The following is a 27,942-nucleotide window of genomic DNA, read 5'->3' on the forward strand; positions in this document are numbered from 1 at the left end:
ACAGAAAAAAGTGAAAATTTTAGCATTCCCTTCTAATAAGCAACAGAAGTGCTTAACTTTTGACTACATGGCACCAAGTTTAGCCCTAATAGTTTATGGTGCAATATGATTAAACCAGATCCTGTGAAGTTACACATAAACCGGTTTAAGTGATCAGAAACTGGTTTAAACTTGTAAAAGAACATAAGCTCAGTGCACATAAACCAGTTTCAAATTGGTTGAAGTGGCTTCAAGAGAAACCTGGTTGAATGTAGTATCAGATTCACCTGATTTGGATCAAACAGGTATATAAAAATTCTGTTCCAGACCCCTTCCTGGTTTAAGTTGAACCAGAGTCCCACAGCATCCCACCATGCTCTTCAGCCCTGGGCTGGATTGTGCCATCTGTTCCAGAGAGTAGGGTTGGCCCCACCAGTCTGCTCTCTAGCCAGAGCAGGACTGGGGGCATGGCCAGACAAGAGCCTGGCATGGCCCCCTAAGGCCAAGGTAGCAGGGAGGAGGTTTATCCCCCACACCTTCCCCTCTCCCCCCAGGGACCACAGCTGGGGTCTGCCTGGCCAGGGGGAGCAACCCATCAGGGTAACCCCCCGCCCCACTACTACAGTGGCAGGGGCATGGGCATGGCCCAGACATCTGCCTGCTGGGAGTGTAGGTGTGGGCTGAGCTGGGCTGGCCCACGGGTACTGCTGAGGGTGGATGCAGAGGTGCTGGCCCAGGCTGGGCCATGGGGGCTGGGCCCTTCCCAGCCAGCTTTGGCTTGGGCTGGGGCCACACGAACTGTGCAACTGGATTTCTCCTGGCTTCTTGTGCCCAGGCCAGGTGAGGCTGTCATGGAGCTTCAGCCAGCTAAGAAGGGCCCAGCAGGGCTGGCCTGTGGGCCCTTCCTAGTGGGCTGTGGCTCTGCGACAGCCCTGGCCAGTGGCACAGGCAGCAGCTGGCCAGGCAACAGTGTGGAGGTGAAGCCACTTCACCTGTGAGAAGGCACCTTGGCACCTGGACTGGTTGCGCAGGACATGTTAAATCATCTCCGGAGCTGCCTGGGCTGGTTCAGCAGCACCAGAGGGCCTGGAGCCCATTAGCCGCCCACTGTGGAGGCTTGGGTGTCTGAAGCCACCACTGCTGCTGAGCTCCCTGTTCACTGTGCAGCACCCAGCCAGCTGCAGCTTCACCAGAAGCTGTATGCTGGCTGGGACCAGCTGAGCTATTCTGCCTCCCTAGCCTCCACTGCTAAAGCAGCGCAGCATGGCAGGGGCAGGAGCTGCAGCTGGAGGTGAGGGGAGACGAACAGCCCTGCCAGCACACAGCTTTGACGGGACTGTTCCCAGTGTGGCTGAAGCTGGCTGAGTGCTGCTGTGCTCTCCTTACCTTCAGCAGCTCCTCCTCCTCCCACTCCTGCCCTTGCTGTGCCATTCCAGGCAGTGGGGAAGGGGGTGAGGGAGAAGTTTCAGCCTGGCAACTTCTGCCCAGTGCATGGAGCTCCAGCTCTGGCTCCAGCTTCCGGCCACCTTCCACCTGCTTCACCCACCCACAGGGGCTGCTCATCATGCTGGGTGGGCAGAGTGGATGGAAGGATGCTGGAAGCTGGAGCCAAATCTCCATGCAGTGAAGCTTCCTGTCTGCCCACCCAGAGTGACACGGCCAGGGCAGGGGTGGCAGCAGCAGCAGTAGTGGCAGCTGGAGATGAGGGAGGTAGAACAGCCCAGCCCACCCCAGCCAGCATATAGCTTCTGGTTCAGCTGCAGCTGGCCAGATGATGCACAGTGATGAAGAACGGGCACAGTGGCTGCTGCAGGTACACAAGCCTCTGTGGCAGGCAGCTGCCAGGCTCCGGGCCTGCCAATGCCTCTGAGCTGGCCTGGGCAGCCACGAGCATGATTAACACATCCCACGTGGCCAATCCAGCTGCCAAGGTGCCTGCCTTCAGCTGCAGCAACATCGCCTCCATGCTGCTGGGCTGGGCTGGCATGGAGCCACAGCCAGCTGGCTGGCATGGAGCTGCAGCCAGAGGCTGGCTGCGGCTCCATGACAGCTCCACCTGGCCTGGGTGCGGGGAGCCAGGAACAATCCAAGCACATAGCTCCCACAGCCCAAGTCTAAGCCACATGCCACTGGGAAGGGCCCTGCCCCTGCAGCCCAGCCCAGGCTGGCCCTTCCATATCTACCCTCAGCAACATCCATGGGCCAGCCTGGCTCAGGCCCACAGCCTCAGCCCCAGGCATATGGCAGGGCCATGCTGGTCGGCTCTGGCCTGGCCCCCCATTACGCGAGCAGGGGGGAGAGCCATGCAGACCCTGGCTGAGGTCCCTGTTCCCATGCCTGGAGGGGGGACAGGGGAGTTGAGTCCCCCTCCCTGCCCCACTTTGTCTGAGGCATTGCCTGGGTTGGTGTTTGGCCATGCCCCCCCACCTCAGGGACAAGCCTGGCAAGGGCTGCTTCCCCCCTCCACCTTCAGGCACATCCTGGCTGGGGTCCCTGCAGGCCACGATGGAGGTTTAAACCCCTCCCCAATCATACATAGCAGCCTGCCAGGGGGAGAGGGGGCTGGACATGTCCCCCAGGTCAGCTTCCCTCCAGCCTTGCAGCTGCTGCAGAAGAGAAGGGAAGGGAAGGCTTGCTCTAGCACCCCCCCCCCCCCCGTCTTCTAGTCTGAGCCACTGCAGGCATGTGCCTGCATTTCTAGAATCAAAAGCAAATGTCTATTCACTTGCAAATTGGTTCAATCTATGTTGGTTAGACTAACCTGCAAAGATTGAATCAATTCAGGCTTGGGGTTTTTGAATGTCTGTCCCTAGCCCAACTGTCAAATTCTGTTACCCACAAGATATCTCACAAAAACCACTGTTAATTGCCACCTGGTACCTCACATCCCAAATTTCTATTAGCAAAACACATATTTGAAGTTTTTAAATCTTGATTTCATCAGTTTAGGGAAATAAACTTCAATGTTGTAACAAAATTAAGTCACTTTCTGTACTAATTTTCTTGCTTAGCTTACCTCTCAACTTCCCATGATTTTCAAACAAAGGCATTAAGAGTTTCTATTTATGGAAGACCCTGTGATTTGCATTGTTTGGAATTTACTGTTCAGTTTATGACTTGCTAAAAAATGCTGATTCAGTAAATAGGCTGATAACTTTGTCATAGGCATGAAACTAAACTGCCCATAAGGTCTCCCACAGGCAAAGACTTGGAAGGAAGCTGGATTTCTAACATTTTTTAGGTTAGAAAGATGATGGAGTTTTTAGGTCTCTCTACAAATTAATGACATGTTTTTCTTGAAAAAGATCTCTGATTTTAAACATTGATTCACCTCTTATTTTGAAATTTAAGAAAAGCCTTCATATGAGAATGCAGGGAGATGGGGGGTGGGGGGCAGGGGGATGAATGGAGGAAAACAAACAAACAATAAAAACTAAAAACCAAAGGTACCCCAAGCTTCAGAAAATCATGGAATTTGGAGAAACAGTCCATTTAATGGGTATTTTGGCCATTCAGTAGAGTTGTAGAGTTTCCATAAATACATTTTCTAGTTCTCGCCCTATAATTTATTTACACAGTAGGGCCTCCACCACTTTATGCTATTTCCCAGTTTCAACTGTCTTCCATAATCTTGTCATGCAGGCAAGGGGCTTGATATATAGTTTAAATTTTCCCTTTTCTCAATTGCATCCTATTTGCTCTAGTTTAAATTCTCTCAGTTGCTTATCTATCCTGACTTAATGCTAGCAGAAAAACCACTATAGATTAGCAGAGCAAGCCCAGAGGAAGTGCAAGCTTTGTATTGCTTAACAACTACTCCTTTGGACTGATCTACAGTTAAGATAGGAAAGCAACAGAGATGCACTACAGCCCATTAAGTCCAGCACTTGAGGACATGTGTAAATACTTTACTGAACTGGGGCCTGAGAAAAGTTCATCTTGGTCAAACATTAGTTTTCAAGCTACAACTAATCATCCAGGGTGAACTGTTTTGGGAGGATTAAGAATTCCAAAAGAGATGGATGTACATCTTTCTATTAAGTTTGTTTTGTGTGAAAGAAAAAACCTGTCAAACCCATATTAGAGTAGAACATGCTGCATTTAGAGCTGGCCAAAATGCTTCTGATAAGATTTTTTCATTGAAAAATACCATTTTATAAAAATATTGCACTTTCTCCAGAAAGCGTCAATTTCAACTACATTTTATTCAGAAAAATAGAAAAAGAATGTAATAAAAGCAATCCTATGCATATGGAAAGGTCCTACCTGAAAACAAACTTGTTTTACATTTATAACAACTTAAGTCTGAACAAAATATCTCAACCCAAAATAATTTTTTCTCCAAAATTTCATTTTACAGGAAATTTGAAATATTTTCATTTGGTTCCCATTCAAGCAAACCCAAACATTCTACAGTTAACATGTACGGTGATCACTGGAAACATGTAAAAGGGAAACCCCATATTTCAAGTTAGCTTACAGACAACATTCTTATTTTTATTGTGTACAAGATTAAAACAAGAGCAGCAAGATGGGAAATAGAGTACCCAATGTTATATCAAAAATTGTAAGAAACATATCTGTTTTATCAAGTTCAGTTAGAGTTCTCTATCCTTTGCTACATCTGCATTGTATTGTCAGTGCAGTTAATAGATTCAGTAAAAATTTTTTGTCCCCTTTTCCCAAGTGCAGCAGGGCTGGGTTGCAACACCCTGTTATCGCAAGGTAACCTGAAGGCTGGCCAGTCCCAGAAGAAGCAGTCCACTGCTGGTAGCAGAGTCCTCCTGAGCACATGGCTCCCATACAGGCCCTCTATGCTACTGGTCCTTTTGCAGACATGTGGCCTAGCAATCCCTGGCTGTGTAATAGCTTCCTGAAGCCACTGACAGCTCCTGTAAATTACAGCTGTCATACTCTGTGCACAACTAGTCTTGAACTGGTGAAGAATATATATAAAGTGCCTTTAAACCACCACCTTTTGAACTTCACTATCTGTTTCCCATTAGTATAAAACCGGGGGCTATTGTTTTCTGCAGTCTTAATCCAGGAAATGAATTGATTTATAAACAGTTTGGGATGACAGAATATTAGCATTTCCTAAACATAAAATATAGCACTTGGGTGCGTGCATGCATTTGACCAGAGGTAGGGTACATATTTTGACATTACACTGTGAATGTGAAATTGGTTCACTTTATTCTGATTTTAGACATTAACAAAAAACAGACAAACCCTAAAGGTAAAAGAAAAAAAAGTTTCACTGCTAAAGAGCTAAAATGCAAGCAACAAAATATATGAACTTTTGGTAGAAAGTTGCATATTAAGTTTTACACAACTTCACATGAGTACTACACCTTCTATGCCAACACCTATTTATTCAACTAAGTCAAGGCACAGTAAAAACAGCCAACAGCTCTATAATAAATAAAAATTAATAAAAAACAAAAACCAGAATGGTGTATATTGTTGCAGGGCAATAATGTAATATTACTTGCCTAACGTCTTTTTCTCGACTTACCTGTTGCTTCAGCTTCAGGCAAGTTTGTTTTTTCCCAGACACTCCCTTCCCACTATTTGCCTGAGCTAAGCACAAGAATACAAGCAGCTCCTAGATCCTGCATGACTGGTAGTTTCAGCCCTAATTCTAAGTAGCTGTTAGCATGAACTATCTTTAATGGAACACTTACATAAATCCCCAAAGCAGTGGTACTTGGATGCTGGTATTTCTTTGTAAATCTCTCGCTCTCTCCTTACTTGACAGTAATAGTTGCCTAGTTTGTAAGACTATTTATATTATGCTACACTTCAAAATTAAAAAAAAATGGACTGAATTATTCTTATGTACAAAAGAAAAAGAAAGAAAAACAAAATATTTTGAAGGACCACTGATTTAAACCTTGCCAGTTTTAAAAGAAAAAATTACTGTATAACATGAAAAGTTAAAGCAAATAAAAGGAAATGTCTAGATACAAAAACTCACTCACCTTTTCAGGTCCCTAAGGGCAGAAGGTTATACCTTTGCAGCAAAACCTCTCATTGCTAATAGTTACATCTCACTACTGTAAAGCAAATGACAAGCTCAGAATATAACCACCACCCCTAAACCACATGTTCACAATAACTGAGAGCCCAACCCACAAAATAAAAACATTGTGATGCTGTTTATTATAATTACTCAAGTAACAGGATCCTTCAGGAAGACAAGAGGACACAGGTCTTAATACTCTGTGTTTTCTTTGATTTGTGCAGTGGAATTAAGCATGTACTGTGTATATGATTTGCATGCAAAATCAGAATCTGAAGACCAGAAAGGTGGTCTGTACATGGGACAGAGGCAGTTACTTCGAAGATTCCAGTTTTAAAAACAGGTGAAGAATAATAGTCTTTAAAAGAACTGTTACACCTTGGGGACAATTCTCTTTGGGCGTGCGTAGACAAAACGGGGGCCCTAAACTGAAGTGGTGGGTTTTTAAAAACACTGCTTCAATTTACGGCCCTTAAATTCAGGTGTTCATGTGACACAGGGGTTTAATCTGCCTCTCTAGCAGTGGGAAGGGAAGAGCAGTCCCAATGGGAGGAGCGGTCCCTGGGCTGTGGGTGGGGCTGGTGCTTCCCTCTGCAGCAGCGACAGCCTCCCCCAGGTGGCACCTGCCCACAGGCACCCGGCTTGGGCAATCCTGGGGGGCACCGCAGCCGCGGAGGGAAGCACCGGAACCCCGCATGGCTCAGGCAGGCAGGCTGGGGGGGAGATTTTGGGCGGGGCCTGCCTTCCCAGGCTGCTGTCAGGCTGCCTACATGGGCTTCCTGCAGAGCCCCTGAACTGCACAGAGCCCAGTGCTTTGCTCTGTGGCTGTAGGACAGCAAACTAAAATGCCTCAGAGGAGTTTTAGTTTGCTGCGCCCCAAGTCATTTAAGGCGCATTACCCCACCCAGTTTCCTACAGCGTCTGAAATTACTGCGCAATACACCGCTGATGCGCGCAAACACCAACACCAGTAAAGCGGTGAAAAAGCATTTAACCCACTTTAAAGTGTTGTGCACACATGCCCCTCATTTCATCTACTCACGGCCTTTGAGACTAACTGAAGGCCACACTTTGCTGCACTCCACACAATGTTTTAATTCTTCTATTTATTATATAAAAGCTTCATCATCTTAACTGTTAAGAACCTGAACCAAATTTTAACTTGCCTCATGGCCTTGATTTAGCTGTCTAATGTAACCATGTGTAGGTGAATGGGGCACCCTGATCTTCCCTATGGTGGCTCTGGCAGAGCAATGGCAGTGGGTGCATGGGGTTGGAGAAGCAGCTGGGGAAGCAAACATCACAGCTTTTTTTTGGCTGCTTAAAATTGACGTTTAAATGGCTGGCAGCAGATATATGTGGGGGGAGTAAGGGGGGGGGGGTTAAATCTCCCCCACATGCAGCAAATCTTTAGCTGTTGCTCCTTCACTGTGTGCAGTGATCCACGCCCCACCCCCAGGGCTCAGTAATAGCCAGTTACGCTTCCATGGAAGCAAGTCAGAGAGGGACACTACCTAAACTCTCTTGTTCCAGGGACATTTTTCAATCTTATGCCTAATAATCAACTGTCAGAATTGTTAGTTATCCAGAGATGTGGTTCTCCTGAAAAAATTCTGGAGTTAGAATCCAGGCTTTGCTCTCTGATACTGGGTGGCTTTGGAGTATTAAGTGACTTATCCTTTCTCCATTATGTATTGTGAATAGTAATTAAAATAGTAATTACTAAGCTCACAAGGAGGTCAAAGATTAATCAAATCATATTTGTGAAGTAGGGATTCAAAATGACAAGTAACATATTGCTGTCATCATTTGATTACTCCATGGTACAAAGAAACATCTTTTTTTTAAAGAAATTTTTCATGTTCCAAGCCAAATCAAGTCCAAATCTGAGAGTTGTACCAGAACCACAAGTGGCCCTACATCCACCAAACATCTTCCACCCCCCCACAGGGGCTTCAGATATTTCCAAAATCTTCTAAATTCTTTTGGCAGGCATCCTACATGCAGGCCAAAGCCTGGAGGCTTGGGGTTCAGACGCCCCCAAGTTTTACCTGCCCTCAGCCATATGGCCACAGGAACAAGCTAGGGAAGAATATCCCATTCCCATAAAGTGGGCTTTAAGCCCCAACACCTTGGTGGGTACTAAACCACACCAGAAGAACAGTTATCCCCAGGAACACTTAAGGAAAACTGCCTTCATGGACCCAGATACAGGGTGTTTCCCCTGGCTTGGTTAAGCCCTGAAAAGTCTGCATGCTTTTCCTCAAGAGCTTACAGATTTCTGAGCCTTTAAGAGTTCTTGTTTCCCCACATACACTGCACTTGCAACTAATCACCATGCAAGCTCACGATTGCTGCTTCCTCCCCTGACATGGTCCGGCAGTTCTGGTGTTCATTTGCATATCCTGGCCTTTTAAAACTTTACATACTTTCCTAATTAAGTGTAGTCTCTAGCCCTAAATAACTTTCCACAGCTGCTGGGTATAGATGTATTTCTGATGATAGCTGGAATGGCTTAAGTAATATTAACTTGTATAGTACCCTCCAGGCCTCTCCTTCCAAAAATACTGGGTTGCTGTACAGCAATACAAATAGATGCAGTTTCATTAATATTAAAAACACTCTTCAAATACTAGCACATTGGAAGTGAATGAATGGGAGAAATTTAAAAGGGTTATGAAGTACAAGATAACAGAGAGAAACCCATTATTTTTAAGCAACTTTTTGTGAAAAATGGGGTGCAGGCGAAGGGAAAGATATTTTTAAATAGCAAGTTTTCTGCTGGAGGACCAATACAGAAAAAAAAGTGTGATTGCTTTCTGGTGAAGTGGTGGAAAGTAAGGAGATGTGAAATGAAGCTGGACAACTTACTTAATAACTTTAAGAACCAATAGTGCCTCTAGTCAATGCACTGAGTGCCTATGTGAAGAACACGTAGGCCCAGATCCTCAGCCTGACCACAGCATCACTGTCTTGCTGAATTAAAAATGTGAGAAGATAGGGATTACCTGTTAGCCATAACAATCTGTGTGCTACAAGGAAGACTGTGTGCTGGGAAGGAGACAGGCACATGCAAGCCATGGTGTTGGTTGTAATCTTACTACCCCCAGGGATCCTCTAACCTTTATTGCTGTTCCCCTAGCACAGCCTATCTAGTGGGTAGGGAGGAGGACCTAGAAGGACCAGGATTCTGATCACTCCACATCGTCCTCTTTACAATAAAAAATCCAAGATTAGATGTCAACAAACTATAAATGATTAATAATAAACTATAACCTTTAAAACTATTTACAGTACTATACTAGCCAAATAAAATATACACCTAAATGGCTGTTTAATATACACCATTTATATACACTATAAATGGCTGTTTAAAGGTCAAGTCTCTATGGTGGTCTGCTCAGTCTCCCAGGCCTTTTTCTCCTGGGAGCTCCTTTCTCTCACTGAGCCAGGAAGAGGAGGTTCATGTCCATGCTCTGCCTCTCCCTTTTGGTGGTTGATCCTTTTCATGTTGAGGTGGAAGCAGTAAAGCTTCTAGTTTCTCTTCAACTGGAGAAAAATATTAGTTGTGTTATATGTGATAACATGTCATGACATCTTTGTAGCCCTTTTCAAAATCCTAGATCCAGCCATGGGAGGAAGATATTGAAGATAAACCCCATTTCTCAGGAGAAGCTCTTCTGGAGTTTCTGTTAAGTAGGATCTAGTGGGGTTTTTCCATATTTTGAACAGTTCCAAACATTTGGGAACTTTTGAGCCAACTCTGTGTCCTACCAGCAGCTCTGGTAGTGGTTTTGGTCTGTGTCAAATACTGAAGTTTCTTTGCTGCTGAAGTCTTAGTTCAGTATCTTGTTTCTTAAAGTCCTGTAGGGTGAGCAATCTAGGGCTAAGCTACATTGGTCCCATAGATAATGGCTTCCTAAGGTGCTGTCCCATGAGCCGTTCAGCTGGAGAAAGTCCTGATGCTAGCGGTGTACATTGATAATTCAGATGTGTCAGATACAGATCTCTGAATTTACATAGAAGCTGTTTCATAATCTGTACAAATCAAAGTTCTCTGAAAATTGTAGGAATAAGTTGGAGGTAAACTGAGGTCCACTGTCTGATATGAGGACCTCATGAACATCGTCCCTTGCAAATACAGACTTGAGATTTTGGATAACCTGTGCCCATGAGGCTTGTGTAAGTTAAGACAAGTCAATATATAAGGAAAAATAATCAACTATAACATGTGTGCGCCTTTTCTAAAAAAATAAATCCGTTACTACTTGCTGTCTATCTGGTATCTTTGTAGAATGTAATGGCTCAGAGACGGTCTTTTGTTTTGATGAGATATGGGAAAAAGCACACCCTCATCAAGTTTGCAGATGACACCAAGCTGGGGGGAGTAGTAGATGATATGCTGGAGGGTAGGGCTAGGATGCAGAGAGCCCTATAGACAAATTGGAGGGTTGCACCAAAAGAAATCTTGTTAAGTCCAATAAGAACAGATGCAAAGTCCTGTACTTAGGGTGGAAGAATCCCATGCGCTGCCAGGGGCAATGTGTAGGGGGCACACGGGGGTGCATGTGCACCCCCCCGAGAGCACTGTTGTACCCCTGCCAAGCTGGGCTCCCTGTTTAGCTGGTAGGCAGGGGGGCAGGAGAGTCCTGGCTGGGGAGCAGGGCTGCCAGAAAAAGCAGCTGTGCTGCTTCTGGAAGTGGCCACGGGACTTCCTGAAGCAGCGTGGCTGCTTTCATGGTGAGTGAGATCGGCCACGGGGGACCCCACCCTGGTCAGCAGGATTGGCCTGTACCCCCCCGATTCAAGAGGCACCAGACACCCATGTGCACTGGTATAGGCTAGGAACCAACTAACTAAGCAACAGCTCTGCAGAAAAGGATCTGGGGTTTAGAGTGGACAATAAGTTGAATATGAGCCAGTAGTGTACCTCATTGCAAAAAAGTCTAACTGCATACTGGGCTGCATTAGTAGGAGCACTGCTAGCAGATCAAGGGAAGTGATTATTTCCCTCTATTCAGCACTGGTGAGGCCACATCTAGAGTACTGTGTTCAATTTTGGGCCCCCCACTACAGAAAGGATGTGGACAAATTGGAGATAGTCCAGCGGAGGGCAACAAAAGTGGTTCAGGGGCTGGGGCACATGACTGATGAGGAGAGTCTGAGGGAACTGGGCTTATTTAATCTAGAGAAGAGAAGACTGAGAGGGGATTTAGTTGCAGCCTTTAGCTACCTGAAGGGGGGTTCAAAAGAGGATGGAGCTAAACTGTTTTCAGTGCTGGCAGATGACAGAACAAGGAGCAACTGTCTCAAGTTGCAGCAAGGGAAGTTTAGGTTAGATATTAGGAAGAAATTTCTCACTAGGAGGGTAGTAAAACACTGGAACGGGTTACCCAGAGAAGTGGTGGAATCTCCATCCTTGGGGGTTTTTAAGACCCAGCTAGCAGGGCCATGCAAAATGGCTGTGTTTCAATTCGGTTTCAGATTTGGCTGTTTTGGAGGACAGAGATTTGTTTTTTGTATTTTGCCACTGCTACCAAACCTTTCACTGCTTTCACTATCAAAGTTTCTTGATTGTTTTTAAGTATGTTTTTCCTCTATTATTATATTGTATCCCAGAGGTGAGGGTCCCTTTCCCTCTTAGATATTGTGTTTTTACCATATCAATGTTATCTGAAGAAGTTTAGGTGCAATGTTAGCCTGTACATCATACTGCTGTTACTTCATTGTATCTTGCATCTTGATTTTTGTTATGGCTTTTGCTCATATGAGTTCTGCATCTAACTGCAGTTATACTGATAAACTGTCATCTCTGATGACAATCCCCTCTTAGGAGTTCTTTCAAAACTCTGGGATTGCAGTGCTCAGTAAGAGCATGAACTGCAGTAATAAACAATTCAGCTGTTTCCCCTCATAGCTCATATTAAAATGTGGCCCTTTCGTAAATAACATTTCTTTTCCCTATAAAATGGGCCTCAAAAGCTTCTCTCAATTTTTTATACTCTTTCTTTTCCTCCCCAGTGCAGGGGAGGACACAAAGGATATCATCTGCAGCCTCTCCCATGGCAAAAATGAAGGCATTTACCTAGTATTCATGTTTTTTCTGCTAAACCTGAAACCATCCTCAACTGCTCAAACCTTCTGATCCAGCAAGGACAGATGCCTGTATTCCCACAGTTATATTTCTCTAGCAGAGCCTTTTGTCTTACGGGCTCCACAGCTGCACTGGGCTTTCAGCCTGTCTCCTCCTAGCTACAATGCACACAGTCTCTTCCTGATGCTGTCTATAGTCTAGCACTTTTTCATATTTTTCCTAGAGAGAAGGATAAGGCCCACTACTAACAAGACGACAGAGACATGCAGTTATGGTGTGGGCTGTCATCTCACTCCCCCCCCCCCCCGCCCTCAAGGTATCTCCAACCTTTATTACAGTCCCCCAAGTAGAGCCCAGTGGTCGGGGAGGACCAGGACTCTGTGGATTAGAGCAAGTTAGAGCACCCACAAATCTCAAGCAATTAGAATTATGCCATTTTCAGCTAACACATATACAACATTGTTAGAAGTGCAGTGAACTAAATACCCTTGAATTTATTCCAATGATTGCTTAGTCAAAAGAGACATTTGACTTTGTGAACTTGAACACATGCTCAGCTTGTTAATTTGAAACCAGAGATTGCACATTGCAATAAAACACACATTTAAAAAACACTACCCTCTCAAAAAACACTGTAAATACAAAACTATGCTAATTACACAAACTACTATAGCTGTTTGGGGTTTGTTTGTTCTTTTAAAGGACAACATTAAGATAGGGGTTTCATTCAGTAACTCTTCCACAGATAATAGTTAATACTGACACTTTAATTGAATGTCCTGACTCAGGTTTGTGTAACATTTTCCCCAAGTATAAAAGCCTATGCAGAAATAACAGCATGTGTCAAAGTAAATAAATTTCTGCAGTTCTTCTCTGAAAGATGATTAATCAATTTTGGAAAACTCTTTCCTCACCTCATTTTTACATATGACATAAATATTTAAAATATCTTGGATTTTTCACTATCAGCTGAACCAGTTTATTTTCTTTGATTATGAGATATGTTATCTATATAATTTTGGCAAGAGATAAGCACAAAAAAAAAAAACTTAAACTTGTGACTGACCTTGCAAACCTTCACACCAATTATGCTTTAATTATGTATGAGTTTATTGTAGGGAGCAACAATGCTAGCAGAATTGTGTAGCTCAGCCTTTACCTGGCTACCACAAGAAAGGTTTTCACTTCAAGGAGGTTTCCAATTATATAACTACAGCCTTATTTCCTTGATGATTTTAAGTGATACAAACAAGGAGATAAGATATGTATTGGATTTAACTCAATGAGATAAAGCACTACAAATATGGTTATGCCCTTATTAGGGAACACATGACTGCAGGGAAATGCCCTGCATGCACAGGAAGATGAGACTAGACAATTATTTAATAGTTTTTTTCTAGTTCTAAATTGGGAAGTACCAAGTGCTAAAGGCTACCTGGCAGTCATGTCAGGCCTCAATATAGAAGGTACCTTAGCTGTAGATTCTGACAATATTTTAGCCAACCAAACAGCAAAGGGGATCCATTTGTACCACTGGTTCTGGCATTTGAAGCATCAGCATTTAATGGTATTTTAGGGTGACAGCTTTTCCCTTAATTGGGCAGGACAGTCCCTAAATGTAAACATCAAGTGCTGGTCCTGGGCTGAATGATTCCAGGACAGCATTTGTCCCAGATTCCCCTCAAACACAGTTCAAATTTACCACCTAACAGTCAAGCCATGACAGCTACAGCTACAGTGCAGTGCACAGCCCCACCCCTACCACATCATTCACAAGGCTTACACAGCCCCAGAATTACTGACACATGGTGTAGCCAATCTAAGACAATTTAATTATAGAATCTTAGAAAATTACAGTTGGAAGGGACCTCAGGAGGTCATCTAGTCTAACCCCTTGCTCAAAGCAGGACCATCCACATCTAGATCATGCTGGACAAAACTTTGTCTAGCTGGGTTGTAAAAACCTCCAAGGATGGAGATTCCACCACCTCCGGTGCTTTGCTACCCTAGTGAGAAAATTCTTCCTAGTATCTAGCACAGTACTCCAGATATGGCCTCACCAGTGCTGAACAGAGGGGAAGAGCCACTTCCTACTTGTCAGGGTGTCTTGTTCCTGCACTCTCAGTAACATTTCTTTAAAGGACAGCCAGTTCTCCTGGAGTTTTCCCCCTCTCAGACTGGCTTCCCAGGGGATCCTGCCCATGAGTTCCCTGAGTAAGTTGAAGTCTGCTTTTCTGAAGTCCAGGGTCCTTGCTCTGCTGGTCTCCATCCTTCCTTTCCTCACCATCCTGAACTCAATCATCTCATGGTTGCTGTTGCCCAAGTTGCCATGCATTAGTACAGGGGTTGTCAACCGCTGGTATGTGTACCCCTAGGGATACTTAGAAAGGCTGTAGGGGGGGTGTGTGGGTGGGTGTGGCGGTGGTGTCTCCCCAGGCATGTTCCCACCCTAAGCCTTTTACCCGGGGAAGGGGTGCACTGGGCATCACCAGCCTCACGTGGCACATTGTGGTGCCTTCCCCACCTCCATTCCAGCTCACTTTTCTGATTGGCTGGCAATAGCGACAGCGAGGAGGTGCAATGGCCACCCCTTCCCACAGAGCTGTGAGAGCCTGAATGGTGGGGGGAGGGGGAGTGCGTTCTGTGCCTGCCTCCGGCAGCACACAATTAGCCAGGTGCAAGGCCCATCAGCAGCCTGTGGAGCTGCACATGTGACCATCCATGGGAAAGCAGCGCAGGGCATGGTGCGGAGCCAAGGGAGGCAGCCATCACCTGTGAGCCCCCCCCATTCATCCCCGCCCTTCCCAGTGCCATTGTAGGGCAGGGCAGGCTGCTGCTACAGGCTGGGGCAGTGCCAGGCTCTTCCCAGTGGGGGTGTCAGGCTCCTGGCAGGAGCTGGGGAGGCTACAGAAAATTTTGGGATGGCTGCAGCCCCTCCCATTGCCCGGCTCCCAGCACCACCACTACACACCCTGAGCACAGCCTGGCCCAGCCCCCCACCAGGAAGAGCCCAATGCTGCTCCATCCTCAGCCTGCAGTGGCAGCCTACCCTGCCCCATGCACAGATCTGGGGCCACATGGCCCCCATGCCCTCCCAGGGATGAACGTAGTGGCAGGAGCTGCCCCTGCCCCCCCCATGGTTCAGTCCTGTGCCCCACCCTGGCTGGGCAGCACCCGTCCCAACCCCACTCCCTCCCTCACCATGGGGGGCCTATGGGAGGGGCTGCAGTCACTACAGAAATCATCATAGCCCCCCCACTCCCCTTTCCAGCATTGCCCCCACCTGCCCTGACTGCAGTGCAGCCCAACGCCCCGCCCTGGGAACAGCCCTGCATTGCCCCAGCACCAGCCTGCAGCAGCAGCTCAGCCTGCTCCGAGTGCAGATCTGAGGGCACATGACCCCCATGCCCTACCGGGGTGCGTGCAGCAGCAAAACCTGCCCCCCCCACGCCACCTAGACCAGCCACTTGTGGCTCTGCCCTGCACCCCGCCCCAGCTGTGCAGCACCTGCCCCAGCTCCTCTCCCTCCCTCACCACAGGGGCCTCAATCTGTGCCACCCCTTAAAAAACAAGAAAGGGGTACATGAGCTGGAACTTGAGACAGAAGGGGTACACTTGTTGAAAAAGGTTGAAATCCCCTGTACTAGTACATTCCCCACCAATTCTTCTCTGTTTGTGAGCAGCAGGTCAAGAAGAGCATGGCCCCTAGTTGGGTACTCCAGCACTTGCGCCAGGAAGTTGCCCCCAACACTCTCCAGAAACTTCACGGATTGCCTGTGCACTGCTGAATTGCCCTCCCAGCAGATGTCAGGGTGATTGAAGTCCCTCAGGACAACCAGGGCCTGTGATCAAGAAAATTCTGCTGTTTGAAGAAAGCCTCATCCACCATTTCCACCCGGTCTGGTGGCCTATAGCAGAACCCCATCATGACATCACCCTTGTTTTTCTCTCCTCTGACCCTAACCCAGATATTTGGCAGGCCTATCTACTGTTTCATACTGGAGCTCTGAGCAAATCATATGGCTCTTCTACCTAAAATGCAACTTTTCCTCCTCTTTCCCCATCTGTCTTTCCTGAACAGTTTTGTACCCATGACAGTGCTTCAGTCATGCGAGCTATCCCACCAAGTCTCTGTTATTCCAATCACATCATAGTTCCGTGATTGTGCAAGGATATCAGATTCTTCCTGCTCATTTCTGAGGCTCTGTGCATTTGCGTAGAGGCACCTGAGATAATTAGTTGATTGCCCTGATTTCTCAGGAGGAATGAGCGCACCTCCCCTGCTGCCCCTTCCTGCTTGCTCTTCCTCCAGGTCACTTCCCCACTTACCTCAAGGCTTTGGTCTCCATCGCCTGGCAAACCTAGTTTAAAGCCCTCCTCACTAGGTTAGCAAGCTTATCTGCAAAGATGCTCTTCTCTCTCCTTGTCAGATGGATCCCATCTCCTTCCAGCAATCCTTCTTCTTGGAACATCATCCCATGATCAAAAAAGTCAAACCCCTGCTAGCAATACCACCTGCACAACCAGGCATTGGATTTGCAGGATGCACCTGCTCCTGTCTGGGCCCTTTCCCATGACTAGAAGGATTGAAGAGAACACCACCTGTGCACTCGTCCCCTTTACCCTTGCACCCAGAGCCCTGTAGTCACTTTTAATTTGTTCATGGTCTCCCCTGGTAGTATCATTGGTGCCCACATGGATAAGCAGTATGGGGTAGAAGTCAGAGGGCTGGATGAATCTCAGTAATTTCTCCATGACGTCTTGGAACCAGGCTCCAAGAAAGCAGCAAACTTCCCGAGATAACAGTCAAGTCAGCAGATGGCTCCCTCCATCCCCCATACAAGGAAGTCTCTGCCCACCACCACCCCTCGATTCTTCTTGGTGGTAATCATCTCCATTCTTCCCACCTTGCAAAGGCCTGTCCTGTCCTCCTCCACCAATGGAACATGCTCTTTGCCCTCTGTTGCTAGGGCTCCATATCTGTTCTCCAGATGAATTGCTGCAGGTGGAGATGAAGATTTCTGCTTGCTGCCATTCCACCTTTCTGGGAGCCCATCTCCTCTCCCTTCTCTAGCGCTGCCTCTTGCAGTTCTTTCTCCATAGTCTCAGAGGTCTCCACCAGCATCGAATAGATGAATACCTCATGATGGAGGATGCTTTGGACCCTCACCAACTCCTCCTGTAGCTCACTTGCCCGTTCCCTGAGACACACCATCAGGAGGCACTGCTCACACGGGAGGCACTCCCCCACCTGGCTGTCACTGGAAGGAGCACACAAGCCACAGTCCCCAAAACGCCAAGCCTGAACCTGGGTGGAAGCCTCAAATGATGGGCAGTTCTGTCTGGACAGAAACTTCACAGGTGCAAGCAGAGGCAGTGGTGGTGGCTCTGGCACTGCAATGTCTTCCAGCCATTTCCCTGGGTCTCTTAATCTGCTTCTTCTCTTACTGCCCTTCTTCCAAACACACCTTCCCTGGAGAACTTTGCTGTTCCTTGGCCCCAAAGGGTTCTCTCCCAGCTTCCTTACACCAAGTTAAAAGGCTCTCCCCTCAAAGCAAGGGGTGGGGAGAAAGAGGGCAGCATATTGACCTGTGAATTGACAAAACGGCCTTCAAACTGCTTGCTCTGTTTGCTGCCCTTGTTCACTGGTTTGTCCCAGTATCATGAAATGCCAAGTGAAAGTAATCTGCTTTGGCAATGCAAACTCTTAGAATCTGCAAGATCTGATAGGATGTACACATTTAAAAATCAACATGAACGCTGCTTGTTTTATTTATTTATTTTTACATTTGCCAGAAAAATGTACTTTTTTTTTTTACTGCAAAACACACAAACTTGTTGAATAACAAATCTGATGGATTAAAGTCCAGTGGAGAACAAGACATATTAGTAAGATGCTATTAAATATAGAATGTAATATACAATACCCCCCCAATTTTTTTTAAATGGTGTGTCTCCCATTTCTGTATTTTGCAAAGTTTGTCACCCTATGATATTTGTTATATTAAGAGCTAAGATATATGCAGTATCTGTGCTAAAAAAAAAAGCAGCATCGCCTTATTTATACCAAAAATATAAAAATAATACTTCCCAGTTTTACTTAGCAGTGAACATCAGTGTCATGATCTGAATGCACTTTTTAGAAGTAGCTTTCTCTACATTCAACTAAGGCCATTCACTTAGTGTTCCCACGTTACTTGCAAAACACAAGAATCCACAGGCTTATTTATACAATCTTCATATATATAAAATTTAAACAATGTAGCAAAGGGTGGCTCATCACCCTACTCCATACAATGTAAAGAAAACAAAACAGATTGTAGTTTAGGAACTAGGGAAATATAATTTCCCATAAAATATAAAAAAAGACAGCAGCTTTAGGAGTACTAATCCAGTGGTTGTGCAACCTATGGCCAACAGCCCAACACTGGCCTGTATTGCTGGGATTTTGTTAGCATTGGTGGCAATGGCCCCACACTGCACAGAACTTTCCCATTCTATGGTGCAGCTGGGAAAACCAGTGGCAACAATGGCAGCTGGGTCCTAGGTCCAGCCTTCCTCACACTTGAGCTGGGCCATTCTAGCCCACTACCTGGGCCATTCTAGCCCACTACCTGGGCCAGCAAGCATTGCTGACCAATGCTCTAATCCACTGAGCAAATATTTTCAACCCAAAGAAGAAGTCAAGATAAAATTACAACTATATAAATCATTGTAATAAATTCTCTCTTATTACATGCGCATCTTCCTCAGGAATTATTTTATGTGCAACAGTTAAAAAAAAAAGTGAACACTTAAAACAAAGCAAAACAAAAAACAACCCCACAATATATACTGACCTGTTCATAATATGAAACACGGAACATGCACAAAAATTATATGCATATAGCAGAACTATGCCACGGCAAATGTGCTAATGAAAAACAATATAAAAATTGCTGATATGAAGCTTTCTATGCCTAGAATTAAAACATCCATACAATATAACTGCACCTGAGAGGTGATTAAGCAGACTGGAAGTGTTACCCTCTTTAAATTAGATGAAGACTAGCAAAGGAACTGGCTCCAGTAGACATTGGATACAGTTAGGACTGTCTGAGATTCCTTTGTTTTACAGAAAAAAAGGAACACAAAAGGAAGGTTAACACTAAGAGCCAAGCACTCTAATACAATCCTGGCAAGTGATTTTTAGCCAGAGGGATTTTCAGGTAAAAGGGACAGGAAGGCTCAGGCAGCAGAGAGGACGAATCCTAAACAGACAGTGTCTAATGGAGCTACTTCTTGGACCAATTTACTACAACGTGCATGCTGCAAGTCAAGTTTGTTAACTTGGATGGCAATCCTGCTGAGAACAAGACAATTATGATTTTCACAAGAATTAGCAGCTCAAAGCTAAATCTGGTTTATAATATAATTTAATAAAAGTACTAAAATGATATTTGGATATGTAAAATTGATTGTGATGCTAACATATTCTTCATAATTTTTCACCTTAAATTGCTTGATGTAATCATTTGTGGTATGTGACTATAACCAAAAGGTTGGTTTAAAGATGATTTACCCTGTTCTGGGAATACGCACATAATTCATGTTGTAAACTGGTCCAGACAATATTAAAGTGTTTTTGTCAAAATTATTTTGTGTAACTATTATGGAGAAAGTGTTATGGGTACTGAAGAGTGGAACCTTCACATACGCAAGTACACTACCAGAACTAGCAATATTTTACACAAGTATGTCCTGGCTTTGACTAAAAACAAATTCAAATCAGGAATAAAAAAGGAGGGCAACCTATTAGAAGAACTGTAGACAGGGCATTTTGATTTTACATTGATGAAAATGGGTGTGGAGTTATGATCCCTTTCCCCAAGGAAAATTTCTTTTATCAGCTGTGCCAATGCACAGTATCCATCTCACACAACATGGGTACACTGGTGTTTTAGTATTTTCTCATTAGGGCTAGGATCCAGAATGACCTGGATAGACTGTAAACATGGTCTACAGTCAATCAGATGAGATTCAACAAGTACAAGAAAGTCTTGCACTTGGGAAGGAATAATTGCATGCCTTAGGGCCTTGGCTAAGCTCTGTTCCATGGCATTTCTTATTGGCTGGCCTATACAACTCCCTATTCAATTTGTAGCTGTGATGGATTTCATTCCTAGGCATCAAACTTTCTGCAGGCTTTTTACAGGGAGCCTAAGTGCCTAGATTTGGAGTTACAAATTCCATTAGACACCTAAAGGTATTACAGTGCTGAAGTCCTTGTGTGGATTTAAGCCTAAAATAATGAAACAGAGAAAAAATGGAGCGTATAAGCAAAGTGGTCAAGGTGTTAACTAGTGTGTGTTGAACAGTCATTATTTGGGGACAAGAGTAGTGGTACTTATAAAAAGACAGTCCTGTTTCGCCCTTTAACCAGCTGTTATTGAGCAGTTACCTTTTCTGTAGGTATCCTACATTTGACTGAGGAGAGGATGACAACTCTTTATCAGCCGAGGAAAAGTTTCCACCCACAAAAGTAGGTAGCACAACAAAAATGGATGAAGAAGGGGTGGACAATGGGGATAAGTACAGGCATTAAAAAAGCCCCAGGCTGAATAGATTTAATCTTTGCAGGTTAGTGTAAACGGTGTAGATTGAACCAAGAAGCAAGTGAACAGACATTCACTTTTGAAACTGGAAAGGCAGTCAGACCCCTGAAGTGGCTCATACCAGTAGTTGGGGGGGGGGGTGCGGGGGAGAAATAAAGCATGCCTCCCAGCCTGCCAGCCATTGCCAAAGGCACTGGAATGCAGCCAAGCAGGGCTTATCCTTGATTGGCTGCCAACACATGCCCCACCAAAGCCTTGCGCTCCCCCCACCCCCAGGGGCAAACAGGCCCACTAGCCCAAGGCTGGCGGGGTGCCCCAGCCTCAAAGGGTATTCCCCACCCCTGGCAGGGTCCCCTCCTGCCCTGGCACAGGGAAGGGATTCCCCCCTGCTTGTTACCAGACTTTAATATTAGACTTTAGGGTGGACCACCCCCCACCTACAGGACTTCTAACTGGGGGCTGTCCTGTGCATGGGGGAAAGGGGCAGTTTGGGGGATTGGGAAAGCCCAAAGCAGAGGCTTTACTCCCCATTCCTGCCTGGAGCCAGGAACAATTCCCCTAGCCACACTCCCCAATCCTTGCTTGGGTGGCAGGGGGGTGGGGGGGGTCTGGGTCTACCTGGAGGTGCGGGCTGAGTCTGCCTGTGGGGGAGGGGAGGAAGGAGCCCCGCCCAGGCTTTTCCCTCACTCCCCACTGGACTAGAGAGTAGGGGGCATGGCCAGGCCCTGGCCTTGGCCAGCACAATGAGGCAGAAGAAAGGGGTAGGGAGGGGCAGGACTGTGAGTTAGCTTGACAGGGTCTGGGACAGAAATTCCATGAACTGGTTTGACCTAAATCAGGTTTATCTTAAACCAGTTTCAGCCATTTTGCAAGCAGTTTAAGTGCACTGAACCTCTGTCGTGTTACAGATTTGAACCTGTTTCCAATCACTTAAACCAGTTTCTGTGTAACTTCTGTCCATAGCCTGGAACACCCAGACATACCATCTACCAAATAATAAAGAGTTGTATTTGTTATTACGGAGCAATAAATATTTAACTTTTACATGGCACTTTTAAAGGACAGACTGAAGGAAGCTGGATAAGAAATGGGACCATATAAAGCCTCATTTTAGGAAGGTAAAGTGATTTGTCCAAAGTCACACTGGTACTAGGATCTAGTAACAGAAGTCCAAGTCTCCTGACTCCCTCTTTTACACATTCTTCACTAAAATCACACACTTTCATACCTAGCAACTTTACCAGTTGGGTTCAGTTGATATGCAAAAGAAAGCTTGTTAATGGGTGCATATCGCATTGCTTGACACCATGAATAAAACAACTATTAATTTTTTGTAGGGTAGGAAAGCTCAATTTAGCAAAAGTCACAATGCTATTTTTCCTTATCTCTACAAGTAGAAGGGGAGGAAGGAGGACCCGGGCAACTATAGGCCAGTCAGTCTCACCTCCATCCTTGGCAAAGTCTTTGAAAAAATTATCAAGTCTCACATTTGTGAGAGCCTGGCAGGACAAATTATGCTGAGGGGAAACCAGCACGGGTTCGTGGTAGGCAGATCGTGCCTGACCAATCTAGTCTCTTTTTATGACCAGGTTACGAAATGCCTGGACACAGGAGGAGGGGTGGATGTCATATACTTAGACTTCAGGAAGGCCTTCAATACGGTATCCCACCCCATACTGGTGAACAAGTTAAGAGGCTGCGACTTGGATGACTACACAGTCCGGTGGGTGGCAAATTGGCTGGAGGGTCGCACCCAAAGAGTCGTGGTAGATGGGTCGGTTTCGACCTGGAAGGGTGTGGGCAGTGGGGTCCCGCAGGGCTCAGTCCTTGGACCGATACTCTTTAATGTCTTCATCAGTGACTTGGACGAGGGAGTGAAATGTACTCTGTCCAAGTTTGCAGATGACACAAAGCTATGGGGAGATGTGGACACGCCGGAGGGCAGGGAACAGCTGCAAGCAGACCTGGACAGGTTGGACAAGTGGGCAGAAAACAACAGGATGCAGTTCAACAAGGAGAAATGCAAAGTGCTGCACCTAGGGAGGAAAAATGTCCAGCACACCTACAGCCTAGGGAATGACCTGCTGGGTGGCACAGAAGTGGAAAGGGATCTTGGAGTCCTAGTGGACTCCAAGATGAACATGAGTTGGCAGCGTGACGAAGCCATCAAAAAAGCCAATGGCACTTTATCGTGCATCAGCAGATGCATGACGAATAGGTCCAAGGAGGTGATACTTCCCCTCTATCGGGCGCTGGTCAGACCGCAGTTGGAGTACTGCGTGCAATTCTGGGTGCCACACTTCAAGAAGGATGCGGATAACCTGGAGAGGGTCCAGAGAAGGGCCACTCGTATGGTTAAGGGCCTACAGACCAAGCCCTACGAGGAGAGACTAGAGAAACTGGACCTTTTCAGCCTCTGCAAGAGAAGGTTGAGAGGCGAACTTGTGGCTGCCTATAAGTTCATCACAGGGGCACAGAAGGGAATTGGTGAGGTTTTATTCACCAAGGCGCCCCTGGGGGTTACAAGAAATAATGGCCACAAGCTAGCAGAGAGCAGATTTAGATTGGACATTAGGAAGAACTTCTTCACAGTTAGAGCAGCCAAGGTCTGGAACAGGCTCCCAAGGGTGCTCTCCCTTACTCTGGGGGTCTTCAAGAGGAGGTTAGATGAGTATCTAGCTGGGGTCATCTAGACCCAGCACTCTTTCCTGCTATGCAGGGGGTCGGACTCGATGATCTATTGAGGTCCCTTCCGACCCTAACATCTATGAATCTATAAGTCTGTAATATGATTAAGGAATAGTATTTATTTTCATTTTACCAAACACCTCCCATTAGTGACAATGCATGCTGAAAGACTATATTGTTTGGATTCATATTGTGATGTACATAACAGCATATGAAAGTCTTTACGTTAATAAAGTCAAGTTATTTGACATGTTATTAAGTAAACATTTTAACTGGCTAAAGGTATCCTCTCTTTTGTGCAAACAGGAATCCATTATTTCCAAAAGTTCAACAGATGAAGGAGCAGCTGTATTTTATACTGGAGACACATTTTATTCTCATTTAACAGAATATTAACAACCTTAAATGTCTAGTTATACTATATCTTGAAACTTAATTACAACAAGGAACTTTCCTTTCACATTCACATAAACACAAAATCTCAAGATTTCTCTTCAATATATTTGTTTTGCTAGTGTTTATGGCCCCCAAACATTCAATGATATATATCCCTCAAAAATCTTCAACTTGTTTGGACCATTTTGGTATGACAACATGTGTTGTTCCTGGGGACAATTTCCAGCATTTTAGGGCATGGGGAGCAGATGAAATGAGAGAGTCAGGATCTACCATAAGGGCATAGAGCACATGCATAAGTTCTCCACATTCTCTCAATAGGGTTCTCTGTTGGTCCTTTTCTCACTTCTTGAACACATTGCTCAAGGGGTTCACAGACCTAGTTAGCCTGTCGGTGGGTCACAAAGGTGCAGTCTACACTGTCTCATGCCAAAGGGTGCAACAAGCCAGCAATTTTCTTCTCACTTTTCAAAATCATCCTGTATGTACACATAACCTTTTCTACACCGAGCTTCTTATACACATATGGACTTCTTCCGCCATTGTGGTAGCACTAGAGTAACTCTACAGGGGAATATGCCTGTATGGGCCAACCACCAGCATTATCATCATCATCATCATCGGTAACTAAACCTGATTTGAGAAAGGTCAGGCACTACTACAGTAGTAAAGACCCTAGTAAATCATTCTATACTGGGACCCCTAGGTTTGCTAGCAGAACATAACACAAAACACAACCACAACACAACAGCTTTCTCTGAAGCTCTCAGTGGCCATGTCTATGCAAGATTCTGACTGCAGAGTAGCTTGTTACTACTGCACAGTAGTGTCACATGGCACAAAGCATGTGACGCTACTGAGCAGTAGTAACGAGCTACTGTGCAGTCAGCATCACCTAAAAAAACTGTTCAGTGATGCTACTGCACCATAACTCTGGTTACTGCAGTCATTTAGTACTTGTGTATACTAGTAACAACTGCACAGTCAGCATCTCATGTAGACGTGACCAGTATGTCTTTATACTAGTGAGCTAATCATTTTTTCTCAAAGAGAAAAAGCATTTGGTATCACATTTAACTGAGTCTCAAAGCAATCTCAATTAAACCAAACCAATGCCAAACACTTTCTGTTAAAAGTAAATAGACTCCTGGCTTCAAAAACCGTGCTACTGTAACCTGGGTGCACCCAAGTACCCCCTCTCTAGAAGGGATGTGCTCCCCTCTCTAGAAGGGATAGGTGGCAGGCAGGAGTGCTGTGAGAGGGATCTGCAATATGCTGACCAGATCCCTGTACTCCCTATAGAGTCAGACCAGGACAAGAGATACTTAACTATATACAGATTTATTAATATATACAAACATTTAAGAGAATTGCTATTAATAAACATCCTATTCTCATCCTATTTTCATAAACAAACTGAGCAGCTGTGACATAGATGATTACATGGTCAGGTGAGTGGCAAATTAGCTTAGGGGTCACATCCAGAGAGTGGTGGTGGATGGGTCAGTATCGACCTGGAAGTTGTGGGCAGTGGGGTCCCCCAAGGCTCAGTCCTTGGATCTGTGCTATTCAATGTCTTCATCAGTGACTTGGATGAGGGCATGGAGAGCACTCTGTTCAAATTCGCAGATTACACGAAAGTACGGGGTAAAGTTAACACACTAGTGGGAAGGGATAGAATCCAGGTGGACCTGGACAGGTTGGAAAAGTGGGCAGAAAAGAATAGGATGCAGTTCAACAAAGACAAGTACAAAGTGCTGCATCTAGGGAGAAGGAATCACCAACACACCTATAGGCTCGGGGATGACCTTCTCAGCAGCACAGCAGCAGAAAGGGATCTTGGAGTCATAGTTCACTCCAAGATGAATATGAACCATCAATGTGATGAAGTACTCAGTAAAGCTAACTGCACTCTATCATGCATTAGCAGGTGCATCGCAAACAGGTCCAGGGAGGCAATACTTCCCCTCTATGCAGCACTGGTCAGGCCGCATGTGGAGTACTGTGTCCAATTCTGGGCACCACACTTCAAAAAGAATGCAGATAACTTTGAGAGGGTCCATTGGAGGGCCACTCACATGGCTAGGGGCCTGCAGGTAAGGCCCTACGAGGAGGGACAGAGGAATCTGGATCATCTCTTCAGCCTCCACAAGAGAAGGTTGAGAGGGGATCTTGTGGCAGTTTACAAATTTAAATCGGGGGTGGGGGGAGAGCAGTAAGAAATTGTAGGTGCTCCATTTACCAAGGCACCCCTTGCAATAACCAGGAACAACAGCCACAAACTGACAGACAACAGACTTAGGTTGGACATCAGGAAGAACTTCTTTACAGTAAGGGTTGCCAGAATCTGAAATGGGCTTCCAATGGAGGTGGTGCTCTCCCCTACCTTGGGGGTCTTCAAGAGAAGACTGGACAAGCACCTGGCTGGGGTCATATGACCCCAGCACTCTTTCCTTCCAGGGCAGGGGGTCGGCCTGGATGATCTATTGAGGTCCCTTCTGACCCTAGCAACTATGAAACATATACATACATATTTACACACGCACACAAATATACAATTATCATATAATACTATGTCCTACAAATAAAGGCTGAAAGATTACACCCCTCCAGGTAGCCCCAAGCATTGTGTTGACAGACAGTAAGTTTAAAATAGACAACCAATAGTTAAGTACAGGTGAGCACGTATAAATATAATTAAACAACAGTCAAAACACAAATATACACAGTTAAGTATATATAACCATGAGGGAAGGGGTCCCAGCAGTGTTCCTTATTAAGTTTATACTTAACACTCTATTAAACTACTAAAGTTAAAATGTGCACAAAATATAAGGCGCAGGTCACATACCAGGGGGCATTCTCCCACAAAATATAAGGCTCCTCAACAACCAGTTAGCTCAAGCTTCCCTGAGGATAAATTGCCTCACAGCCAAGGTAGCTCCCCTCCGCTGTGGGAATCCCTTCCCCAAGAACTCACGACTCCAGGGCCTGGATATGTGGTCCCATCTCCTCGGCCAAGTTGCTCCTTGTGGGCAGGGCCTCCCAGGTCACTGGCTCCCTTTGGGCTGCCACCCACAGGTGGCCCTGTGCACCGTTGCATGCACTGAGGGCTCTGCCTTCTGCTGGGGGTTGGAGGCCCAAGCTGTCTCATGTGGCACTGAGGCTCAATCCGCTCCTGGACCCTCCATGCAGCATTGCCTGCACCAAGCACTGGCCTTGTGCCGGTGACTGCAGACCCAAGCCACCTCAAATGGTTCCCAGGGTCTAGCTCCATGCAGTGCCACCTGCACCAAGTTCTTTGGCCGCTTGCCAGGGATTGCAGACTCAAGCCACTTCAAGCTGCTCCCAGGGTCCGGATTCCATGCACCGCTGGGTGCACCGAGGTCCTAGCTACTTGCTGGAGTTTGCAGACCCAAGCTGCCTCGTGCAGCTCCCAGCTCCATGCACTGGCCTGTGCAGCGGGTCCCGGGCCTCACACCAGGGGTTGCAGACCCAAGTGCCCATGAATGGCTCCCAGGGTCTGTGCTCCATGCACTGACACTGTACCCCGCAGTGCAGCTGGGGGATGCAGTCGCTCACTGCTCCCGCTCATGAAGAGGTTTCTTTGGGCTCTTCAGGATGCTGGTCCTACCTGCTGGCCAGCTCACACTAGCTGCCTTGCCCATCCTCTTTTCCGTTCCTCAACCAGTCTGTCATGTGCTGGGCACGCAGCTCCTTTTATTCACTCAGGAGGTTCTGCCCCAGAGTGTTATTGGACCTGCAAAGAGCAGGCTACAACCAGGTCTGGGGTTCTCCTCTCTTCCCCATCCCACCCCCACTCCACTCCTGGTGGACGGGCTTCACCAATCACAATGAAATTCTCCAAGCTGGCTGTATCAACAAGTCCCCCACACTACATGCCATGCAAATTTTGGCCCACCCGGAAGTTGTATAAACACATTGGAAAAAAAACAAACCCTGAAAACTTATCGTTAATAATGCAAATGCTAGTAAGACACAACCCTTGTTTTAATAATTACTAGAACTTTATCAGCTCTGAAGCAAATGGATTAAAAAACAAACAAACAAGCAGTGTCATACAAGATAAATAAAGCAGAGCTCTCATGTTGTTTTAAGTTGTCTGAATAATGTCATTACAGCAGGAATGGAAGCCCTGGAGCAGA

At 45.9% G+C, this 27,942-nt stretch overlaps 1 protein-coding gene across 8 annotated transcripts in view; it reads right to left on the bottom strand.

Annotated features, from left to right (window-relative positions):
- Positions 1-27,942, bottom strand: part of PPFIBP2 (PPFIA binding protein 2) — a 208,705-nt gene that overhangs the window by 155,384 nt on the left and 25,379 nt on the right. The window contains exon 1 of one of the 8 annotated variants that reach the window (XM_019476846.2): positions 5,964-6,067. The exons of the other annotated variants lie outside the window; for them this stretch is intronic. The gene's annotated coding sequence lies outside the window, so the exon portion shown is untranslated. Of the gene's footprint in view, positions 1-5,963; positions 6,068-27,942 lie in introns of those variants that run through there. 8 annotated transcript variants of the gene reach the window in all.

This window comes from Alligator mississippiensis, chromosome 2, assembly GCF_030867095.1.
Source record: "Alligator mississippiensis isolate rAllMis1 chromosome 2, rAllMis1, whole genome shotgun sequence".
Taxonomy (NCBI): Eukaryota; Metazoa; Chordata; order Crocodylia; family Alligatoridae; genus Alligator; species Alligator mississippiensis.